Here is a 22,816-nt window from a genome sequence, read left to right on the forward strand (position 1 = left end):
ACAAAGAATGAAATCTGTTAAACAGTAGGGACAAGCTATCTGTGGTTCTGGGCACTACACCAAAATAGTGGACATGGCTCAATCTTTAGATTCTGCAATAGTTGCACATTATTGATGTTACATTGGTGCAGCATGCTACCAGACTACTTATTCCCAACAAGTGAGCCAATAGATATAGAAATGTAATTTCAAGTTGATAAAAGTACAATGGCTATAAGCCTCAGGTTACATTGTAAGATCTTCTGCAAGAATTCAAATCATGAGCTTGCCATGTTAGTGACACTAGCATAGTGGGACAAACTTCCACTGATGGCTATTTCCAGTGAAATCCTACCTATATTCCCATAGAATGTGTTTGATTTTCCTAGAACTGATGAGCATGGGAAACCTCTCTGTAAACTTTGTCATGTTGCTAATACATAGCGTTTGGGGAAACTATTCTTCACTCTCTTCCACCCCACTTATTTGAAGAGTAGCTGGTGGAATTTCCTGGTGTCCTGGACAACATTTATCCAACAATCAATCCCACCAAAAAACAGATTATCTGGTCACTCACTATTTGTAGGAGTTTGCTGTGTGTAAATTGACAGTGGTATCTGCTTCCATAAAATACTGACTGTCCTTGGGTGTGAAGGTCTCTCTGACTTCCTCAGGCAGTGCATGGTGATAGATAAATGAATTCCTTTTGAGTGGAATGACATGTGGGTAAGTGTAATAGCTAATTCATGCACAGCAAAGTCCTACAAATAGCTGAGCTGAATAAACCGTTAATCTTTTTGTGATGCTGGCTGAGAGGAATGTTAACCAGGACATGAGCAGAATTTCCTGCTTCATTACAAAATGAAATGTAATCTTTCTGTCCATTTGAGGAGCTAAATGGGGGCCTTAATTGAACATTTCATCTGAAGACAGTAAGAATAATGCAATTCCACACTGGAGTGTCAGATTAGATTATGGGCTCCAGTAGTGGAATGGGGCTACAAACCATAACTTTGAGTTGGTACCAACTGATATTAGATGGAGCAGGAAAGGCCTTGAATTTGTGAATTTCCCTCTATTCAACTGTGGGAATGTTTGGCATCAAATGGTAAATCTAATGCTGTTGGATTTTATTTGGCTTTGCGGGCTCAGGTTATAGAAGCCTGATATAAAATATAAATGAGCAAAACCCAAGAATTTCATGGGTCAAGTGCAAACCAAATGTTGCATTTGTCAGTAACCTGGTTGTGTTTGTTGAGAGACAGCCTTTATTTCAATGCCTTCCTGATTCTTTTAAAGGCACAGACTTGTGTTTGTTCCACATGTTTTGTAAGCTTTTACGCACCTTGCCCAAGAAGCTGTTGAGTTGACCCCCAAACTTTTGCTGCTTCCTGTATCCATGCTGAGTAAAAATGTAACATTATTCCATTATCTCTTTACCCCAGGGCCACAAAACCATGGAACCTGAGTGCAGTTTTCCCTACTTACAATTGTCAAGCATTTAACAGTGGTGAGTGGTGAATATCTCCTTCCTCTGTCCCGATTTCCTTGCTGTTTTCTCCATTTCTTGTTTTTGAACTATGAGACTTTCCCTTTCACCTCAATTTTAATTTTTAATAAAAATTTAATTGTCCCATTAATTGTTTATTCAACCACGAAGCTGAGCCCAACCTTGTCATCACCTGACCCGCCCATATATCAACATTTCCAGTCACAATTGCTGTTTAACATTTGAAAGCAGGCTTCCCATTCTGGTGACGGAGGTCAATTGTGGAATCCTGTTGTATACTGTTTAATACCAGGCCATGGACTTTTTAAATCTTTAAAAGCACTGACTTGTAGGTTTGAACAAACATTAAGTATTGTGAACTGAGAAATTCCACACCCCTATTTTATAGTTACATCAAAACTACAGCACAGAAACAGGCCATTTGGCCCAACTGGTCATCTTTTATGCTCCACACGAGCCTCCTCCCTCCCTACTTCATCTACATCTACCAGCATACCCTTCTATTCCTTTCCCCCTCATCTAGCTTCCCCCTAAATGTATCTATGCTATTTGCCTCAACTACTCCTTGTGGTAGCACATTCCACATTCTTACCACTCTTTGGGTAAAGAAATTTCTCTGAAATTCTCTATTGGATTTATTAGTGACTATTTTATATTTATGTCCTCTAGTTTTGGATTCCCCCACAAATGGCAACATTTTCTCTGTCTACCCTAACAAACCCTTTCATTATCTTGAAGACTTCTATCAGGTCACCCCTCAGCCTTCTCTTTTCTAGAGAAAAGAGTCCCAGTCTGTTCAGCCTTTCCTAGTAAGTATATCCTCTCAGTTCTGGTATCATCCTTGTGAATCTTTTTTGCACCCTCTCCATTGCTTCTATATCCTTCCTATAGCATGGAGACCAGAACTGTTTACAGTACTCCAAATGCAGTCCAACCAAGATTCTATACAAGTTTAACATAACTTCTCTGCTTTTCAATTCCATCCCTCTAGAAATGAACCCAATGCTTGATTTGCCTTTTTTATGGCCTTATTAACATGTGTTGCTACATTTAGTGATTTGTGAACTGGCAAGCTGCAGTCCACAGCACCTCGGATTCAAATTCAAAATTTGGGGGGGGGAGGAGGGAAGTGGAAGATAATGAGCAAATCTCCCATGGCATTGCTCATGATCAGTTGGCTGACTTGCTGCTTTGTAAGGTTGAGAGTTATACCTGCACAATATCCTCTGCTGAGTTGGAGGTGTGTAACTTAGGTTGTCACTTTTGAAGGCCTGGAGGTCTGAGTCAATATGAACTCCAAGGTGAATAACAGGGTAACTATCGGGCACATGCTGAGCGCAACAGAATGTAAGTCTTTCTATGTAGATTGGCAGCTGATGAGAAAGCCCTGGTTTTGTTTCTATCAATTTATAACTTCTACTCCTCTATATCAAGAATTACTTGCCTTTTTCCCTTCTGTAAAGTTGTCACAATTCACTTGTGCATGGTGTGTAACTATACATCTACTATGGTGCTGCTCACTTAAGACTGAATCCTGCCTTTGTCAGAAGATCAGTGGGGAAGCTGTAGACATTGTTGCTCCAGAATTGTGGTCCAGAAACTTTCTTTCACAGATGACGACTGACCTGTTGAATGTTTGCAGTCTTTTCTGTTCTTGGTTTTCTGGTCTCTTCTTTCTTCAATGGTCCTTCAAGAGATGAGAGGGCTAGTTTTGAGCCAGTCCTTGTGGCCCTGAATGCTCCAATTAGTATGCCACTGTGCCATCCACACCTGTAAGGTCGTGGATCTGATCTGAAATCTGTCAGCCGATTGCCCCTTGGGCAGCAGTTGGAGTGTTCCGTGTCACTTCAGCTCTGGCCTAGAGAGTGAGGAGAATGAGCCAGGGTTCCAATTCTTATCATTTCATGGTGACATCTGCTGGAATGTGTTGTTGCTCAGCCTCTGAAGGAAATCTGCTGAGGTACTAAAGGATCTGTCACTAGTAAAACACTCCAACTGCAAGGGGTCGATTTTGAAATGATGGGGGGTTGGCAGCGGGGGAGATGAAGGTGCGCGTGCCACATGAACAAAACTTACCGTTTCCGATGCGATCGCATGGCGATTGCTGATGATTAACGTGCTCTCCAGGTTTTGTGCCTGGCAGCCAGCCTGATTGACAGGAGCTGCAACATGGTGGTTGGGGGGGGGGGAGGGGCGAGAAAGAGAGAGTGTGAGACGTCTTCCGGCACTGGAACAGAAGGTTGGGGTTGCGGGGGGAGAGGGACATCAGGGGGGGTGAAGAGGGGAACATCGGAGAGGGAGTCATCGGATATCAGAGCAGGGTGCAAAGGTAGGTTGATTTTGTGTTTTAACTTCCTTCTATGGTTTTTGATGTACTTTATTTAGTTTCTTTTTCCCTGATCCAGCCCTTCACGCTCGGTTTCACCAGGCGTGAATCAGAAGCAGTGGACAAGCCACCCAGGTAAGTATAGCAATTTTTAAAATCACTTAATCTGTCACAAGTAAAGTGCCTTAAGTACCTCAATGAGGTACATTTGGCTCTTTAATTGTCATCCCGCCGGCTTTAATTGCCAGCGGGACTTCTGGTTTCGGGACGCCCGCGCACACTGGTGCGTCCTTGGGAAACTCGGAAGTCGACGGGTTGGAGCCGGCTTCCGAACCCGAACGGGATTTCCGCGATTTTCGGAGCCCCCCACCTCCAACGTACCCGCAATTGCCCCCTAAAATTGAGCCCCAAGAGTCAGTGCCTTGCAGAGGGAGGGAGATTGAGGGTCAAAGTAACCAAGGTGCTTTGATCTATTGTACCAAATTTATCTCTGTGCTGGGAGTTCTAATGCTGACTGCACATGAAGGATGTTCGTGTTGCTGAAGTTGTCATAGATTTTGACACCGTTAATACAGGAGCACATTGACAGAGTATGATTTAAAACTCTTTGATCAGCCTTTGACATCTGGGTCTCAACTCCTCACAAACTTACAGCACGAAGCTTCCAAGACATGATGGTTAAACCTTGCCACAGATAGATTGGCTGTTGGCAAAGGGGGGATTGGTGAGTTGGGTTTTAGTTTTTCAGATTCACTTTACACTTGTTCAAGGCGAAGGATACACAGTAATGGGACTTGATTGTGTCTTTGAATTCATGTGCTACCAATCACTGGGGAAGTAGATGTTGGGCAGATGGAGTTTTGAATCCCTACACACTTCTCCCACAAGGATCCTTAGTCCTAACTTCAGATCACCATCTTGCCAAATGCCTGTTTGACTTTCTAGCCCCACACCAGTCGCCATGGCCTATTGGCTGAAATAAAGGTGCCCAATTAATGTTCAAGTCAGATCATTGGTGTTGTAGGCTCAGATTCCCCATGAAATTTGGGCAGGATATTCAGTGCTAATAACTTGCAAAATGTATTCATGCCAGCCTCACTTCAGTATAAGTCGAACCAAGATTTATGCACATTGTCCTGTTATTTATTTATTGCCCACATGAGGGCAGCAGTGAGTGAGGAGACAGCTGATAACCATATCATGGCAAGTTGGGTTTTATTTCAAAACCAGTTGGGTTGGATTAGAAACTTCATTTTGTTCACATTGGGAACAAACTCTGTGCAAATCAGTATGCTGAGTGTACTTAAAATACAGATGAGGGAGTTAATTTGGCACATCTGGCTTGTCGTCGTACAGAAAGCACTCCCAACACAGCATCTAACAACCTATTGAATGATTGCATTCCATGACCTCACCCAGAAGAGTATTACAGGTTCAGATCATTGTTTTGTTTGAAGTGCTTCCTACCCCCTGTTCTAAACTCTTTATTACCGTCGGAATTTCCTCGGGGAGGTTTTCCCCATCGGCCGCTGCAATTTCAGTGGGAAGCCTGTGCATGCTCTGTAAACAAGGCTGCCGCAGAAATTAGTGGCCAAATGGGAGAAATTCACAGCCTTAGTTCCCTGGTTTCCTATATTTTTTTTAAAAAAGCTAGTTGCTACATTTGCCCCAGTGTGCTGCAATTGAATTGTAATTTAATAGTGCTCAGGATTAGTGTTTCCTATTGCCCCTTTCTGTTGTATACCTCCTTGGGGTGCAGTCACGCAGCAATCGCAAACACAGACTGCAGTGGCTCACCACCACCTTCTCAAAGGCAATTAGGGATGGGCAATAAATGGTGGCTTTGCCAGCGATGCCCACATACATCCCATGAACGAATTAAAAAAAAGTGGTTTGGCATCACCGACGGTTAAATTGCAGTGTAAATGTAAAATGGAGCCTAAACAAAACACAGGCAGGCATTTTGAAGGGGGGTGGTCTAATTGCAGTGTGCTCTGTTTTATATTCTGAAGTGAGATTTAACCTTTGAGTTTTAGGCTGTATATGTTGGTCTGGTCGTGTTCTTTGGCTTCTGTCATGGGACAACTTGATGGGCACTGATTATTGATTAGTCAGCCTGGCTTCGTAATGGAACGTGGAAGTGTGGACCTATCAATGGGCGACTGTTCTCTTTGTTCTTGCCCCAGCCTTAACAGCATGTGACCCTTCACATGTAAGGTGAGGGGGTAGGGTGGGATGAAAGTGCTGAAAGCCTGACTCCTACCAATTCCATAGTCTATAAATCTGTAGGTTAAATTCTCGATCTTTGGAGGGAGCAGGGCTGAGCCCAAACTCGGTTGAAGTGTCTGGTGTTGGGGAAAGTGGAATGTTTGTCCCCCCCAGTCCTCAAAGTCCCAGGTCAGGGAGATGTTTGAGCTTTGTGAATTGAGGCATGTTGACTGAGCCACTGTTCCAACGAATGAAATCTTGATTCCTACTTAATGTGTCTTCATATTTGCTGCCAATGAATGTGGTAGTTGCAGGTTTTTTGGTGTGGTTTTTAGCTGAGCCTTTTCTTCATGGAATACACACCAACTTTGCCAGCCTCGAGTGTTAAACTTCAAGTGTAATAATGTGGAGAGTAGAAGTCTTTACTCACGCCAAGCAACCTTGCTTTTCCAGTCATCACAGAAAATCGACAACTGATTTTAAATGTAGTAAATATCGTGTGATTTAGAATGCACAACTCGATTTAGTTCAGTCAAAAGGAACTTACGGTGTGAAGGAAAGTTAATTTAATGTAAGGCTCCTGCTGAAGGAGATATGATATGTAAATTTAATGATAACGGGTGTTGAAAGCCAGAAGAGGGAAAGTAGGACCACCATACAGCAGAAGTATCTCACTAGTTAGACTTCCTTTCTAAGTTATGTCACAGTGAGAAGGCCATTAATTTGGAGTGCAGGAAGGCTGGAAGCCAAAGCACCAATGAACAATCATTGAAGGAAGGAAGAAAGTGTATGCAATCCTAAATTGAAACAGTGCTTACTGTTACTACTAAATTCCTTCTGTCAGCTCAGTAGCAACGATTTCGGTTTCAGAGGTCTGGAATTCACCAAGTGTTTGACCATTATTCCTTGGCTATTCTCTCTTGAGATTTAGTACGCCATCCGAGGCAAGATCCTGGGTTGTGGCACTTGGAGCAACTAGTGAGAGCTGGGTGAGTGGTCAGGACCAACTGCTAGTAAAACCATCCTTCTGGGTGTGGTTGTATGTCAGCGGAGGTGCTCCCTTTAAGACTCACCCCAAACACCCCCTACTGCTTAGTTACTTAAAATTTGCTAAAGTGCAAATTAACAAAAGGAAAATTGTCAGTGTTTCTTTTCTGTGTCCATGTACTTTTTTCTGCAAAAAAACACTCCTTATTACTGCTACCTACTGTTCCGTGCTTCCCTGCTCGCTGTCAGTTTTTGCTAATGAACTACAACAATTTTTATATAGCACCTTTTAACGTGGTAAAACGCCCCAAGGCGTTTCACAGGAGGGTAATCGGACAAAAAGTGACACCGAGCCAAAGAAGGAGATATGAGAGGAGATGACCAAAAGCTTGGTCAAAGTGGTAGGTTTTAGGAGAGGATTAGGGAGGGAATTCCAGAGCTTATGGCCTAGATAGCTGAAGGCACAGCCGCCAATGGTGGGATGGAGGAAACTGGATGAATGCAGAGTTCTTGGAAGGATGGAGGAGGTTAGAGATGGGGAGGGCGAGGCCATGGAAGGATTTGAATACTAGGATGAGAATTTTAAATTCGAGGTGTTGGTGAACTGGGTGCCAATGTAGGTTAGTGAACTATAAATTATATGAAATCAAATCATTAAAAATAGTGACCTAATGGGTAACTGAATTTCAGCTTTGTCCAATTCTGCTCTGCGCCCTCTCCCCCTTTCACTCAAACACTACACTTGGCCAATTGGAAATATAAAACTATCATGTACTTGTATTCACTGTAATTAGAATTAATTGCACACTGTTGGGAGAAACTAGAGAAATTGAATTTCTTTTTATTGAAACAAAGAAAGTTAACAAGAAACCTGATAAAGGTGTTGAAAGTTGAGAGATTTCGATAGTCAGTCGGGGAAAATTATTTCCACAGGTTGTTCAGTCACTAACTAATGGGCACAATTTTATGATTGTTACCCAAGGGAGAGGTATGGAGAATTTTTTATGGGTTATTTGGACATGGAATGACCTAGCAGTGGTGGAAGCAGAATCCATAAATATTTTTAAAAATTGAAATGGATAAATATTTCAAAAGGGAATGGAACGAAGTGGATAGCTCTTTCAGGGAGCTGCCACAGGCATCTTGGGCTGAACAGCTTCCTGTGCTGTAAATTCTATGATTTTGTGACTGTATGTACCTATTGTAGAGTCACTTTGTACTGTGTGTAGTTGGCAAAAATGTCACTGAGTTGTAGAATAGAACAGTCTGTTACATGAAGGACTAAACATTTAAATCAATTAAATTTATCAATATATTCAGTCTATTCAATATATTGACCCTGCAATATCCTCATCAACATCTGGGGGCTGGTGACTAAGTTGGGAAAGTTGTCCCACAAACTAGTCAAGCACGAGCCTGACAGTCGTTCTCAGTGAACATCCTAGACTCTTCCAGCATTAACCCTAGTTATGTCCTGTCCCATCAGTAGGGATAAACCCACCAGAGGTGGAAGCATAGTGGTATATCGTTGGGTGCACGTGGCTTTAGGAGTCCTCAACTTTGATTCTGGAGCGCAGGAAGTCTCATGGCTTCAGACTAGACCAAGCCAAGGAAACTTCCTGTTGATCACCTACTGTCCTCCTCAACTGACTTAATCGGTACTCCTCCATGTTGAACACCACTTGGAGAAAGCACTGAGGGAAGCATGGCACAAAATATACTGAGTAATGGACTCTGATGTCTACCTCAAAGAGTTGCTCGGTGATACCACCACTAACTGAGAATGCCAAGTCCTGACGGACATAGCTGCCAGATTTGGCCTCCATCAGGTGGTGAGGGAACTGACATGAGGGAATAACCAGTTTAGCCTCATCCTCACCAGTCTGTCTGTCACCTGCCAATCCTGTTAACATATGCACCACACTGAACCTCAATAATTTACACTTTGCACTTAGAATTATAGAATCATAGAAGTTTACAGCTAAAGTGAGGAAATTCAGCCCGGCATATCTATACTGACTCTTTGCTAGAGTAGTCTAAAATTAATCCTACTGTCCTGCTTTGGATTATAAACGTTTACAAAAACGTTGCAGGATGTTTGAGGGATGTGTCTATCATTCAGGAATTCTACAATCCAATATTGAATTCACTCGACTTTTTAAACTTGTCAAACTAATCTAATTCACAAGAACAAAAATTTGTTGAAGCTGAGGGAAAAATTCTTTCAATACTTATTTGGGAGGAGTACTGCTGGTGGCTCTTTTAATAAAACTAATTTCACAATTTGTGTCACAACTACAAAGGGATATGTGTGCAGCTCATGAGGACATTCACTGTGGTGTGTGGAAATAGATTGTTCAGATTGCAGTCACAGTAAATGTGCCTTGAATGTTGCACCAGCTTTCCAGCACACCTCAGTTTTATAATGATGCAGCCAGTAAAGCTGATTCAATAATGCTTACCTTGATCCCACTCAGAGTAAACCCATCATGTGCCAGCTTTGATGCACAATGTCACATTAAAACATTCACCATTGTACCTTTAACATTTTGTTTCGATTACTTTCTCATAAGCGCATTTTGTGAAATTTGGCTTTCAAAATTAAATTGCCTTTCTTCAGTACTCAATCGCTGGTATTTTACAACCAGGTCTTAAGAGATTTTATTATCTTGTGCAGCCTTGGACTAAATAATACAATTCATAGCAGTGATGTACAGAATGAAAACAGCTTGGAGAATTGGCAGGTCCTCCATATAACATGCACTGTTGGCTTTCTATTCCTTCAACAAGAACTCAACTTGAGATTTATTTATAGAGCTCTATAGAAAATGTACTGATTAAAATGAAGAAAACAGCCAGGCTAGTGGAGAAAAGGCAGGCAAATCAAACACCTAAAGTAACGTTCACTGTCGGTGAATCCAAAATAGGATTGGAAAATTAACCAAATGAAACAAGCTCTTTCAACATTTTTTTTTGAAAGCAATGAACAAGGGAACAATCAATGTGGTTTACAGGAGCTGGGCAAAACTGAAGGGGTAATTTTAACCACACCTGGCAGGTGGGCAGTTAAAATCGCCCAGGTTACTTATCCGCCGGACAGCCGCCAGAAACCAACCATTCCAAATTTTAACTTGCTTTACTGAGCAGGCAGCAAGCACACTGCCTAAAGCCAGAGGGTCCTTTACATATGCACGTCAGGTCCCGATGTGATCGGGACCCGACTGCAATTTTAACTGGTGGCCTGAACGGGGAACGTGCTGTGGCTTTCCCACCAGGCAAAGATGGCTCGACTAGGAGCCGGGGCCACAAGAGGCCCAAACAGGTAAGTGCTTCTCCGGACGCCACAAGGAAAGCTTAGGCCTTGTTTTGGCATGCGGCCTCTGGGATTTTCTGACTCTTCCCACCAACTTACTGTCCGTTTCTAACTCACATTGCTATGCACCCGCCCGGAGTTAAAATCTGGGCCCAAGTTGTGAGGGACAACAATGAATTTCAGCCTATTATATTTTTAAAAATTATTTCGCCGAATCAATTGCAACAGTCTCTGAAGTGATTTCAGTATAGCACAAAGAATTCAGTCTATCTTGTTGAGAAATCACAGCTTCAGCAAGAATGGAGTAAACTAATGAGGCAATCGGTCAGATCCATTGATGTCCCACAAGCTTTAACCTCCTTGTCAATCATGACATTAAATCAAGTGAAGCCTGTTTAAGCTCTAACCTTGTTTTTTTTGTTAATCCTGGGACCAAATGCAAGGTCACGAAAACAGCAACACAGAAACCGTGAAAGTAATCCATTGGAAGGTATGCAGTGTCCTGATAAATACAAGGAACCTGTCATCTGAAACAATGAAACTGTCATCTGGATCGCATAAATATGACCGATGATACTCAGACTTAGATATTTTACTTGTTACTGTTCATCAGATAAAGAAATTTTTCTCTAACTCAAACGAATGAAGTCTGGCAGCATTATTAGGGACTTGTGTCCAATGCTGGCTACTTGCCAATGGCGATTGAAGAAAGATAAAAAGTTCATACTTTTAAATAAAAGAATTCCAGTGCATGCATTGTAGACCTACTCTGAACCCATGGGGCTAATTTTCATGATGCCACTGCCCTGTTTGGATTTAATTACGGACGGTAGCAGTGCCAAAATAGCATAGTGCTGATGTGGAAGTACCGAATCATTGTGCGGTTTCCGCCTGTTAGGAATTTTGGGCGGACCTTGATCTAGATAGACAGAACCTCATGAGAAAGAGTAGGAGCCTCATTAATAAATGCAAATCAGGGTCAAATGATATAGCTACAATTCCTGACACCATTTTCGTTTCTGCCCACGTTGCTACTGCTCCTGCTCCCGCCAACGAACTATGGGCAGTGCAAGTCGAGTGACGGCTAACAAGCTCACCTGGCCGACAGGACCCCTGAGATTGGCCAACCCCCTCCCACCACCCCTCCCACCCTGATGGTGAACCCACCTCCACAGTGGACCCCCACCTACCTCCGACTCTTCACCCGATGTCCAGCGACCTCCGATCTTCTTCCTGGCCCCCCGATCTTTTCCTCAGCACCTCCCCCCGAATTCCTCCCCAGTCCTCTGATCTTCTCCCTGCCACCCCCCCCCCCCCCCGATCTTCTCCCTGCGCCCCCCACCCCGATCTTCCCCCCGGCTTATGATCCCTCCTTCCTTCCGTTTCCTGACTGCAGCTTGCTGCAGCAGGCCTTCATGCCCAATAGCCAGCCAGTCTGTTGATCAGGCTGGCTGCCAGACATGAAACCTGGAAGTGCAATTGATGGGCCTCATTAAGGTCATGATCCGCCCACTTACCTTCCCGGCTGGAAATTAAAATTTACCCCCTACACACTGACTATCGCACCAGTGTAAGTCCCTAGTGCCTGTCTTAAGTCCTCTCTTACCTACACTGGTGGTCCTATGAGATGATCCCCTTGTGGCTGCGGGCTGCTGTGGTTCAGTCAAGAGCTCCTGAGATACCTGTTATTGGCGAACTCTAGGAGCCTTGGCTTGAGGGGATCTTGGCTGAAGACTCCAGCAACTTGACATCTGCTGGAGTAATCTGGCCCAGCTGGCTTTCTGGCACCAGGCCAAGTATTGGTGCTGGTGATGGCGAGGATCCAGACATGTTGTCACCCTGAGGGATGACAACATGTTCCATTCCCATTGCACAGCTGTGGCTTAGCACTCCTACTGATCACGCGTTGTGCCGATTTCTCCCTTCTGAATGTGTGACTGCACAGCTCGAAGCATCTAATGGACCTGGAAGGGGAGGGAGATCAGGCCTAGCACGTCACTACAAGGGGAAGCAGTAGCAAATGAGTGGCCATGCAATGCAGCACCAGGTTGTCTTGCTGTGTGTGTGATTGTGAGGGTGTGTGAGTTAGTTAATTAGAAAAACAAAATGAAGGGAAGATGCCCAAACACCCCGCTGTGCCTGACCTCCAGCCTGGCCATCTCCGATGCTGCGTGCTGCTCCCTGTCAATAGTGGCCTCTTCCATTGGTGTCAAGAGTCTGTAGACTGGCAGGACTTCCTCCTGGTACTCTTCCCTCCTATAACAGCTTCTCCTGCAAACAGAGTGGAATTTGTGCCCTGATTAAGGGTTTTCATGATGTATGAGACAGCCTAGCATTGTGTGCATGCTGTGGAGGAAGAAGCAGCAAGTGTGGGCAAGGGGGAGAAGTTGTTGTGAGGTTAGTTGCCAGTTTTGAGGGTGTGACTGCAAGCAGAAAGATGGTGCAGTGAGGTGTTCCCTGCTAACTTGAGGAGAGCCATGGGAAGCAGGGAGGGGAAGGATTGATAAGTGATGGGGCTAAAGTAGTGTCGTGGTGGACTTTGTAGAGAATATGAGAGATGTAGCGGGCAGTCTTACCTTGATAGTGCCGGTCAAATCATTAAATTTTTTTCTGCACTACATTCAGGTCCTGAGAACAATGCTGGTAGCATTGACATTCTCTGCCAGCTCTCTCCATGCCTGTTGACTAACATGCCTTGCACCCGTTGGAATCAGAAGGAAAGAAGATTCATTTGGTGAATCGGCTCTCCACCACTGCATCAGAGAAGTTGGGGGCCCTGGTCGAAGTCGTCATGTCTGTTGCTGCTCAATATTGCTGCCCTCTATCCACCACTGTAAAAAGTACCTCCCCTCAAAGGTGCTGCAGGATACCTTTAAATAGGGGCATCCCCACCAGATTTCCTGCCCTTCCAATGGGTCACAGCCGATTCCTTCAGGCAGGCACAGCGCCCGTCTGATTTACAGTGGAGACGAAAACCTCCCTCTATGTCCCTCATTAACACTTTTATTTCCAGACAGTGGAAATTTAGAATGTGCAAATCACTGTGTTTGAATTTTCTCCATACCTTGGCTGTTGAATCTATTTACCTCCAGTGTGTTATCAGGTGCACTGGTTCTATGTCGGACCACATGCCGGGATACCTTATGGAGAAAAATCTTTCACTTCAGATTTTTAAAAATTAATATAATTTTTGCCTTGTATGCAGCCAGGTAGACCTGTGATTGGCTGATATGGAGCAGCATGTGCTAGTCAATCGTTTGGACCCATTTTGCTGCAATTTCAGCTCAAGGGGGTGATGCCTAGGACAAATTCAGATATTGTCCCGATCTAAATGCAAAATCGGCCTTGAATTTCCTGAAAACTCGTGCCATGGTAAAGGTGCATCTATGGTGTACGCCATTGTTCTAGTGCAGAAGTTCCAGGAAATGATGGCGTAAGTTACTTACACCATAACTGATGCCATGCCATAATTTCTTCGGACTTTTGCGCCGTTACCCTCACCCAAACAGTGAGAATTTAATTATCATAGCTCCGCCCACCATTAAAATCAACGGCGATGGCGAATTTCCTTAATTAACACCTGTTTTCTCATCGCTGCCACTTCGACTGAAAAATAATGCTGCTCGAGACCTAGCAGTGGAGTGATTTGTTGATTTAAAATTCATTGTCTGATTGCATTTCAATGACGTGCTAATGTGTTTGCTGATCGGGACTTGTTGAAAGATGGGTCCTTAAACCATTGCACTGTCATGTCAAAACGTATTACTAAAGATTCTGCTCTTTATTGTTTTTTAACTATGCTTCATTTTAAGCATTGATTGTTGCTAATCTACTACTCCAAGTCTATTTAGCTAAGAGGTCCCTTGTGTATCAATATGTGTACAAATGTTGTTTAATCTGTGGCGGGCAAAATCAGGTACAGCAGGACAGTGAAAAGATTTGATGGGCAGGGGGAAAGTGTGACATCTCTAAAGGCTCGCTGAAATGCACAAAATGCAAACTATTGATGTATGTGTGGAGGCATGTAAAACGTGCTTTCTAAATTACCGATGGATGTTGGGAGCCCTGTTTGCTGGATAATTACAGACAAGAATTTTATGGTCCTTGAACTGAGGATGATGGAAACAGGTGCAATTGTTGGGTTACAATACCTGTGGTTCTCAAATTGGCTTTAATGGAAATGAATAATAGGTGACCTGAACTGTTTATTTTCATAGCCCTGCTGGCAATCGTTATGTACGTTTCTCTCTAAGAGGTTATTGAAAAATAAACCTCAATCTTACTGAACCACCAACTGTTCCACATTCACGTTGTGTATAGACTCAAACCTGCTGATTCTCCTTGTGAACAAAGCCTGTCGAAAGGGTATGTTTCATTTTATGTGTTCGCCCTATCTAGCGCTGCAATGCCTCTTGTTACTTTGACTTCACGCCCACTGATCAGCATGAGAACCCAGTTACTATTGATCCACTGATGCCGCAGTAATTCTACAAAGAGTAGAATTGTTTTCAAACAACAGCAGAAACACTTGCACAAAGAAACTGGGCTGGAGGGTGAAGCAAAAAGCTGTTACAAAGAAGAGCAGCCCCTATAGTCAGGAAGTTGAAGGGCTCTTAGATAACGTTGACCTCAACTCGTCACTCACATTTAAAATATTCTGTATCTGTATGAAATGCTAGGGACATGTTGTTTCAATAAGATTAGCTTCACTTTTGCTTAACATTAGAAAAACCCTGGAATTAATTGAAACCCCAACCTGCTTCACTCCGAGGATTTTTTTTTCCTCAATCATTAACTGTGAAGATGGAGATACTCTGGGTGATACCTGTTGCTATTTCTAGCAGCTAATCCCTGCCCCTCAAAGGTGAAATACTTTGCATTGATCTCACTGTAAGGATGGCCGCAGAGGGACTGATTTTAATCAAATACAAGTAGGTTGTTATTTTGATGACGTGATCGGGACAACTTATGAAAAAATGTGAATTGTACAGATTCACATTTTAACTAACTCAGAAATTATATCTAAAGTGCAGGAGCGAAGGAGTAAGAGTAGAACTAACTGGTAGACGCAGTACACCTTTTTAATTTCAGTTTTAAATTGCGAGTGTTAATAGATTGACTTGGGACATTTTATTTAAATAATTAAAATCGTCTCAACAAATGAGTGTAATGATCTGGAAACTCTGAAATTCGTCAGTAGTATTTTGCAGACAGGGAGAGGAATAAAGAGTTTGCAAGTTAGATCAATATAGTTAATCTAATTTGATACTTATTTCTTGCAGATACTAAAACCTGATAAACATTGGCTGCAATCAGGCATTAGGAATGGATTACAATCCTCTAATTCTGTTTCAAAGCGTCGTTTATACTGGACACTGATAAGTAATTGACAGGTTCTTCCATTTAATAAGCAGTATCCACCTAATATTTGATTGATAGAGACCTATTTGAAACAATAATTGAATTTCTTCTTAAAAGGAAGTACGTTAATGCAAAAAACTGCCTCGTGTTTATAAAGATTCAGAACGGGAGACTATGAAATAATATAACTCAAATACAGACTTTCAGACCCTGAAGAACAAGAAAGGAGAGTGGATTTTCAATTTTATTTCATTTTGATCATCGGGAAGAGGGGAATAAAAGTGAAATAACCTTCTAAAGTAACTTTTATATTAGATTTTAGTTATTTCCTTAAATTTCTATGAATAAATGCAGAAAATACATAAATGTATCCCAAAATATTTATTTATAGATTGTTGATGAAAAAGCAACTGGGTTAAAATTACTTACTGTTATGAATGGATATAAACTATTGATGTTAAAGTATCAGTTTTAAATGAAGAGATCAGGAATCAGCTATGGAGTGATGGAATGTACAGTTGCCTTTGGCTGTACTACTTCTGATTCGCTGCTTGCTCACTGTGACGTATTCTAATTCGAAAAACAGGTAAATTTGGAGTAAGATAGCAACGGTGAGATTGGCGCATAAAACGGCAAAATTTCCAGCACATATCACCGTTGCAGGAAATTCTGGGCCATTAAGTATCTGATATTCTTGCAAACTGCATAAGTGATTGTTGACAGTTGACAGGGCCCTCGACCATGTCTGTCCTATTTCACGCACTTCTGCCCTCACCCCTTCCCTTCCCTCCCAGAACCATGATAGGGCCCTCACCTTCCATCCACCAGCTCCACATTCAACGTATCATCCTCTGCCATTTCTGCCAGCTGCAGCGTGATCCCATCACCAAAAACATCTTCCCCTCTCCTCCCCTTTCAGCATTCTGAAGGGACCACTCCCTCCGCGACACCCTGGTCCACTCTTCCATCACCCCAACACCTGCTCTCCTCCCCACGGCACCTTCTTGTGCAAGCACAGGAGATGCAACACCTGCCCTTTCACCTCCTCCCTTCCCACTGTCCAGGGGTTCCAAGCACTCCTTCCAGATGAAACAGCAGTTTACTTGTAATTCTTTCAATTTAGTATACTGTATTCGCTGCTCACAATGCGGTCTCCTCTACCCTGGGGAGACCAAACGCAGGTTGGGTGATCGCTTTGCTGAATACCTTCATTCAGTCCGCAAGCGTGACCCTGATCTGCCGGTCGCTTGTCATTTTAATTCCCCGTTCCCACTCCCACTCTGACATCCCTGTCCTCGGCCTCCCACACTGTTCCAATGAAGCTCAATGGAGGCTCGAGGAACAGCACCTCATCTTTCGTTCAGGCACTTTACAACCTTCCGGACTCAACATTGATTTCAATAACTTCAACCGAGAACCACTGGTCCCATTTTCCATTTTTTTTTGTGGGACTGCAGCTGCTTGTTAATGTTTCTGGTGTTGCCATTTATAGCTCCTCCAGACCAATCTTTTGTTTCTTAACTTGTCCCATTACCACACTCCTTGCCTTGCACCATCATCCCTTTTGTCATTTAATCACTCTTGCCCTCTACCCTATCACAGACCTTCCCTTTTGTTCTTTCCTCCCCTCCACTCCCTTCTCTCCCCCCCCCCCTTTCCCTATCTCTGTACTTGCTTAAAAACTGTTAACTCTTTAACATCTTCCAGTTCTGACGAAGAGTCTTTGACCTGAAACATTGGGCATCATTTTAGCACCCGCTATCGGGTGCGTTCCTGGTGGGGGGGCCCCGAAAATCGGGAAATTCCGGTGCGGGACCGGAGCCCGCCTCGAACCCACGCACATCCGGGTTCCCCACTGACGCGCTGACGTGCGCGCGCAGCCCCCGCTGGTGGGAATCCCGCAGGCAATTAAAGCCAGCGGGGTTCCACTTGATGCTATTTACTTTGCTTGTTCAGGTCATTAACTGACCTGATTAAGGGATTATGTGAGGAGGGGTGGGATTTTAAAGCAAACTGGGACTGTTTCCCACACTGGGGGAAACACTCCCAGTTCAAATGGACCTGTTGCAGCCATCAGCCTGTGGCAGCTGCAAAGGTCCATTTGACAGGTTTGGGGGGGGGAGACCCTCACCCATTGCAGGAGGCCACTCTGTCACTTGGGACAAAGTTTGGCCTCCACCACCCACCTCCTGACAATTAAAGTCACCAACTTGCACACTTACCCCGGGGTCCAGAGACATGTACCTACCTTGCGGACCCCCTCAGATGTACATCTTGTGGATGGGGGCCGCCGTAGCTGCAGTCATGACCTCCTCGGAGGGCGAACAGCATCACCAGCCTCGCCATCCACCTCTGACACATGGAGCTCCACAACAGAGCGCTGTGACACATCCACCTGTACAGCAGGAGGGAGGGCTTCCGCAGAGAGAGATGCATCGCAGAGGGCACTACCCTCGCCACAGGGTCCACAGACCGAGGCTCAGCTTCCTGGACCTCTCTGAGCAGGAGTGCACACGGAGGCTCAGAGTCACTCGACTTGTAGTCGTGGACATCTGCAGCCTCCTTCATGCCAAGCTGCTCCCGGCTGGCCCGAGCACCATCTTCTTACCTGTCGCTGTCAATGTCACCACTGCCCTCAACAACTTCTCCTCCGCATCCTTCCAGGGTGTCACCGGGGACATCGCCGACGTCTCTCAGCCGTCTGCACAAAAGAGCCCTGCAAATACACCTACACCCACTCTGCAGTGACACAATGGGTGGCATCAGTTGTGGGTATTCATAGTGATCCTCAGGAAGGGGCATTATTGCACAAACCAGACAAGATTCGCAAAGACATGGCAGTAGTGGTGCCAATATAATATGTGATGTGAGTAACAACCATGACAAATCCTCAAACACCCTTGTGCATCCCCTTCATGCTCACGACACGTTTGCCTTACGCTGCCTACTGCACATATGTGATGCATGCCCTGTGGCTGCAGCACAGGTAGTGGCAGGTTGAGTGAGGCTGACCATGAATGAGATGCACGAGAGGGTGAGTATGAGAGAGAGCCATGAGATTGTATGAGGATTGGGTTGAGTGGTAGTGGCAGGATGAGTACTGGCGAGGTGAGTAGGTGCAGGTAAGATGAAGATGAGGTTTGAGTGGGTCTGAGGGGTGATGTGACAGAGTAGTGTTGGCAGTGCAGAAGGAGATGTGGGGTGGGGGCGGTGATGTGGCAGACGGAGTGTAGGGGAAAGAGCAAGTGTACTCACTTCGGCTGACCTACTGAGGTCATTGGAGCACCTCCTGCACTGTATGCAGGTGGGCGATATGTTGGTGGTGCTGGTGACCTCCTCTGCCACCTCGAGCCAGGCCTTCCTGGTGGCAGAGGCAGGCCGCTTCCTCCCGCCCGCCGGGGGGAAGATCTCTGTCCTCCCCCTCCTCCTCACCCCATCCAATGATACCTGGAGTGAGGCATCATTAAACTGGGAGCAGCCTTCCCCCTGGGCTGCTCCATGCTGTAATTTTTTCTATTTGTTGCAGCATCTGTCAGTGGAGGACTGCCCCTTTAAATAGAGCTCCTCCAGCTGACAGACCTTACTGCGCATGCGCAGTCCACCCGACGCGCAGATCAGCAGTGGGGAACCCAGAGGACCAGATAAGTGGATCCAATTGGGCTACGATCGCGCGGGTGGCTGACTGATTTCGCCGGGCGCGTTACCCACGCGCCCGATAGCCCCCCCACTGGGAACCCGCAGCCCTAGTAACATCGGGCCCATTAACTCTGTTTCTTTCTCCACAGATGCTGCCTGACTTGTTGAGCTTTTCCAGCATTTTCTGTTTTTATATAAGTGATTTCTTGATTGTGTTCTTTTTTCCATGGTGATTGCGTTGAAAGATTTTAAACTAAACCCAAGATCAAGTCAGGATAACCGCTATCTCTAATATGAAAGTAATTGGTAAATGATGAGTGACGCTAGGTAGTTTCGTGGGCCAGCCTTTTGGGTCTGCCTTCAAATTTGATCCAAACTGATAAGATGCAAATTTTCTTTCCTTACTGCCTATAAGTGTCCTCTGGGCAGTCTCAACTCTATTCATAATGTCTAGGCCCCTAGCACAAAACTGACCACATTTTGTCACAAATAATGGGAGAAATGGAAGAGTTCACATTGGTGCAGTACAGGGTGTTCTCAGGTTGGAACGGAATATAGCAGAGCTGTCAGCACTGGACAAATCCTAGAGGTGAGATTTTCAGTTGAGAGGCAAGTACCTGAACTATACATTTCAATTTTGTTCTGTATTTCATCTATCCTCCTTCTCTTAGAATCTTTGGTTTTATTGTGTGTTTTTTTCTCTTCATGTCACCCTGTGTATTAGCTTAAGCATACTTTTTTCCTCCACATGGTACCTGTTCCCCAACCCCAAGCCATCTTTTTAATTTTAAATCATGTCCCTTCTTTGCTCAACCTTTAGTTGCTCTTTCCATTCTATTTTCTAATTTCAACATTTGGAGCAAAGGCCAAGATTCACTGAGGCATCCTGAGACAATTTGCTTTCCATTAGTGAAAGGACTTTCTGCAGTAGTTCCCATGGAGACACACTACTTCATCTTTTGTGCGTTTCCATTTTGTATAGAGTATGCTAGAGTTCAAACCTGACTACAAACAGTCACAAAGCTACTGACATTCGACTGTCGCACATCATTCTGGTAGCAGCAGTATCACTCTAAATCACTCACTCCCCAGAACAGTCACTCACATCAACAGTGCACATGGTACTCCAGTGACTCTGTCTCTGCCCTAATAAGCGTCCATAGACTCAGCAGAAGTGATCTAAGTTCCTGGAGGCACATTTAAGCACACATGCAGAGGTTTTTACCATATACATAATAGAGAAAGCAGAGCTTCCAGAAGTTCACCTGGAGGTGGTACACCATTTTGGCTCACTTTGACCACCGGAATGTACGTAAGAACATAAGAAATAGGAGCAGGAGTAGGCCATATGGTCCCTCGAGCCTGCTCTGCCATTCAATAAGATCATGGCTGATCTTCGACCTCAACTCCACTTTCCCGCCCGATCCCCATATCCCTTGATTCCCCTTGAGACCAAAAATCTATCTATCTCAGCCTTGAATATACTCAATGACTGAGCATCCACAGCCCTCCGAGGTAGAGAATTCCAAAGATTCACAACCCTCTGAGTGAAGAAATTCCTCCTCATCTCAGTCCTAAATGGCCGACTCCTTATCCTGAAACTATGCCCCCTAGTTCTAGACTCTCCAGCCAGGGGAAAGAGCCTCTCAGCATTTACCCTGTCAAGCCCCCTCAGAATCTTGTATGTTTCAATGAGATCACCTCTCATTCTTCTAACTCCAGAGAGTATGGGCCCATTCTACACAGTGGGCCTCAATGTACATATGTGGGAGGTTATTACTGTATCATCAAATACTCAATGTGCAAGGCTTGTACCAAATGTGGGAGAATTGGTATTTCTAGAATAGAGGGAGCTTTACGCAGCTGTCGGTAATTGCTGCACCTGGCCAGTTAATGCTTGATGCTGATGTTGGGTACTAAAAATAAATCACTTCCCCTGCACTCTTCCTACCTACACTGAGGAGAGAAAACTTCACCCGAGCAAAATTAGAATTAACTTTGAGCATTAATGAGCATAATAATGCCATGCTAATCTGTTACATAATTGGGATTCTCACATTCGTCTGCTCTAAATTCAATGAAAGAGCCACGGAAACCCTGGAAAATCAGGATTTCCGCGGTTCTTCCTCTGAAGTTACAGTGGATGATTGGGATAATCCCCATGGAAATACATCCCCTACGTGTGCTAATGCTGCAAGGATTAGTTACACTAGCTCTACATACAGTATTAGTATATCAATGCATAATAATATGGCCTCTGATATGCAGAAAACACTACAAGCCACTATTTTAAAATTACAGTACGCGGAGGACTTTTTTGAGGTTATCTGGGCATCTGCAGCACAATAAACAATAGTCAAATTAAGCTACATAGGTAGACTTTTTATTTGCCTATTATGTAGAGAACACTTTCTCTCCATAGGTACACACTCCACTTACTTAAATCTGGAGAGCCTTAGGTGCAGGTTTACAAGATATAAGGCCTTGGAGACCCTCAGGTTTGAGCAGGAGTACTAACCAGTTAAAACCACCTTGTTTAACAGTTTTGGGCATTGGTAACATTCATGTTATTTGTACAGCCATAAGGGCATTGGCCTGCAAGAAAGAATCCCAGTGACAAGTCCGATACTCCAAGTCCCCTTAATGAGCCAGGTTAGCAAGTCAATCAACAATAATGCCCTGAAGCACTGCAGACCTGACTGCCCTCGGTATCTGATCACCACATTTGTCACAGAGTGTTGGCTCAATTCCAATTTCCATCACTAGGCATGCCATTTTAAGGCATTGGGAAACCAACACAAACCATGAAGGTGGATAAGCAATGCCAGGCTTGGGAGATGCACTGAGTGGAGTGTCTCAGAGATTTCTTTTGGAAACCTTACTAATTCTAATCTATAGAAATGATCTTGATTCAGAAATGCAATACAAGTTGGTCAGATTCATAGATCATACAAAATTATGGGACATTCGAATTTGATAAAACAGCCAGGAAATAACAGAAGAATCTAGACAAAATTTACAAGTGAGCAAAATTGTACACATGACATTCAAAATATATCAGTTTAAGATGGATATTGCACACTCCATTAGTACAACAGTTTTGTACAACTGCCAGCACTAGATATTTTATTTTAGTTCGGCTAACAAGCTTTGTATCACTAAATCGGAAACAAACGTCAACACAAATATGATCCAATAAGGCCCAGGTCATGATGTACAATATTAATCCTAAGATTTAAACGTTGCTTACAGCATTCATTGATTTTCTACACCAACTAATACTAAATAGGATGCAAGCTGTGTTTTTTAATGAACTTTTTCTTGGAGTTGCCAGCATGAGGTTATGCGATATTCTAGTAAAGACTGGAGTTATACAGACCAGTTTTTAGATGACACCAACTTGTGCTTTAAAAGCCTGCAGATTGTAGGAGGAAGGGACGACTAAGGGAGTTGTAGAACTTCACAGTTTTGAGGACCTGGCAAAGACTGGTTAGAT

General features: G+C 44.0%; 1 long non-coding RNA gene across 3 annotated transcripts in view; it reads left to right on the forward strand.

The window, feature by feature from the left end:
* LOC137344678 (uncharacterized) overlaps positions 1 to 14,606 on the forward strand; it is a 62,079-nt gene extending 47,473 nt beyond the window's left edge. For all 3 annotated transcript variants that reach the window (XR_010968431.1, XR_010968430.1, XR_010968429.1), the window contains exons 2-3: positions 1,425 to 1,489; positions 12,949 to 14,606. This is a non-coding gene — a long non-coding RNA (uncharacterized lncRNA). The remainder of the gene's footprint in view (positions 1 to 1,424; positions 1,490 to 12,948) is intronic.
* The last annotated feature ends 8,210 nt before the right edge of the window (positions 14,607 to 22,816 follow it).

Source organism: Heptranchias perlo, chromosome 27 (genome assembly GCF_035084215.1).
Source record: "Heptranchias perlo isolate sHepPer1 chromosome 27, sHepPer1.hap1, whole genome shotgun sequence".
In the NCBI taxonomy this organism is placed as follows: Eukaryota; Metazoa; Chordata; class Chondrichthyes; order Hexanchiformes; family Hexanchidae; genus Heptranchias; species Heptranchias perlo.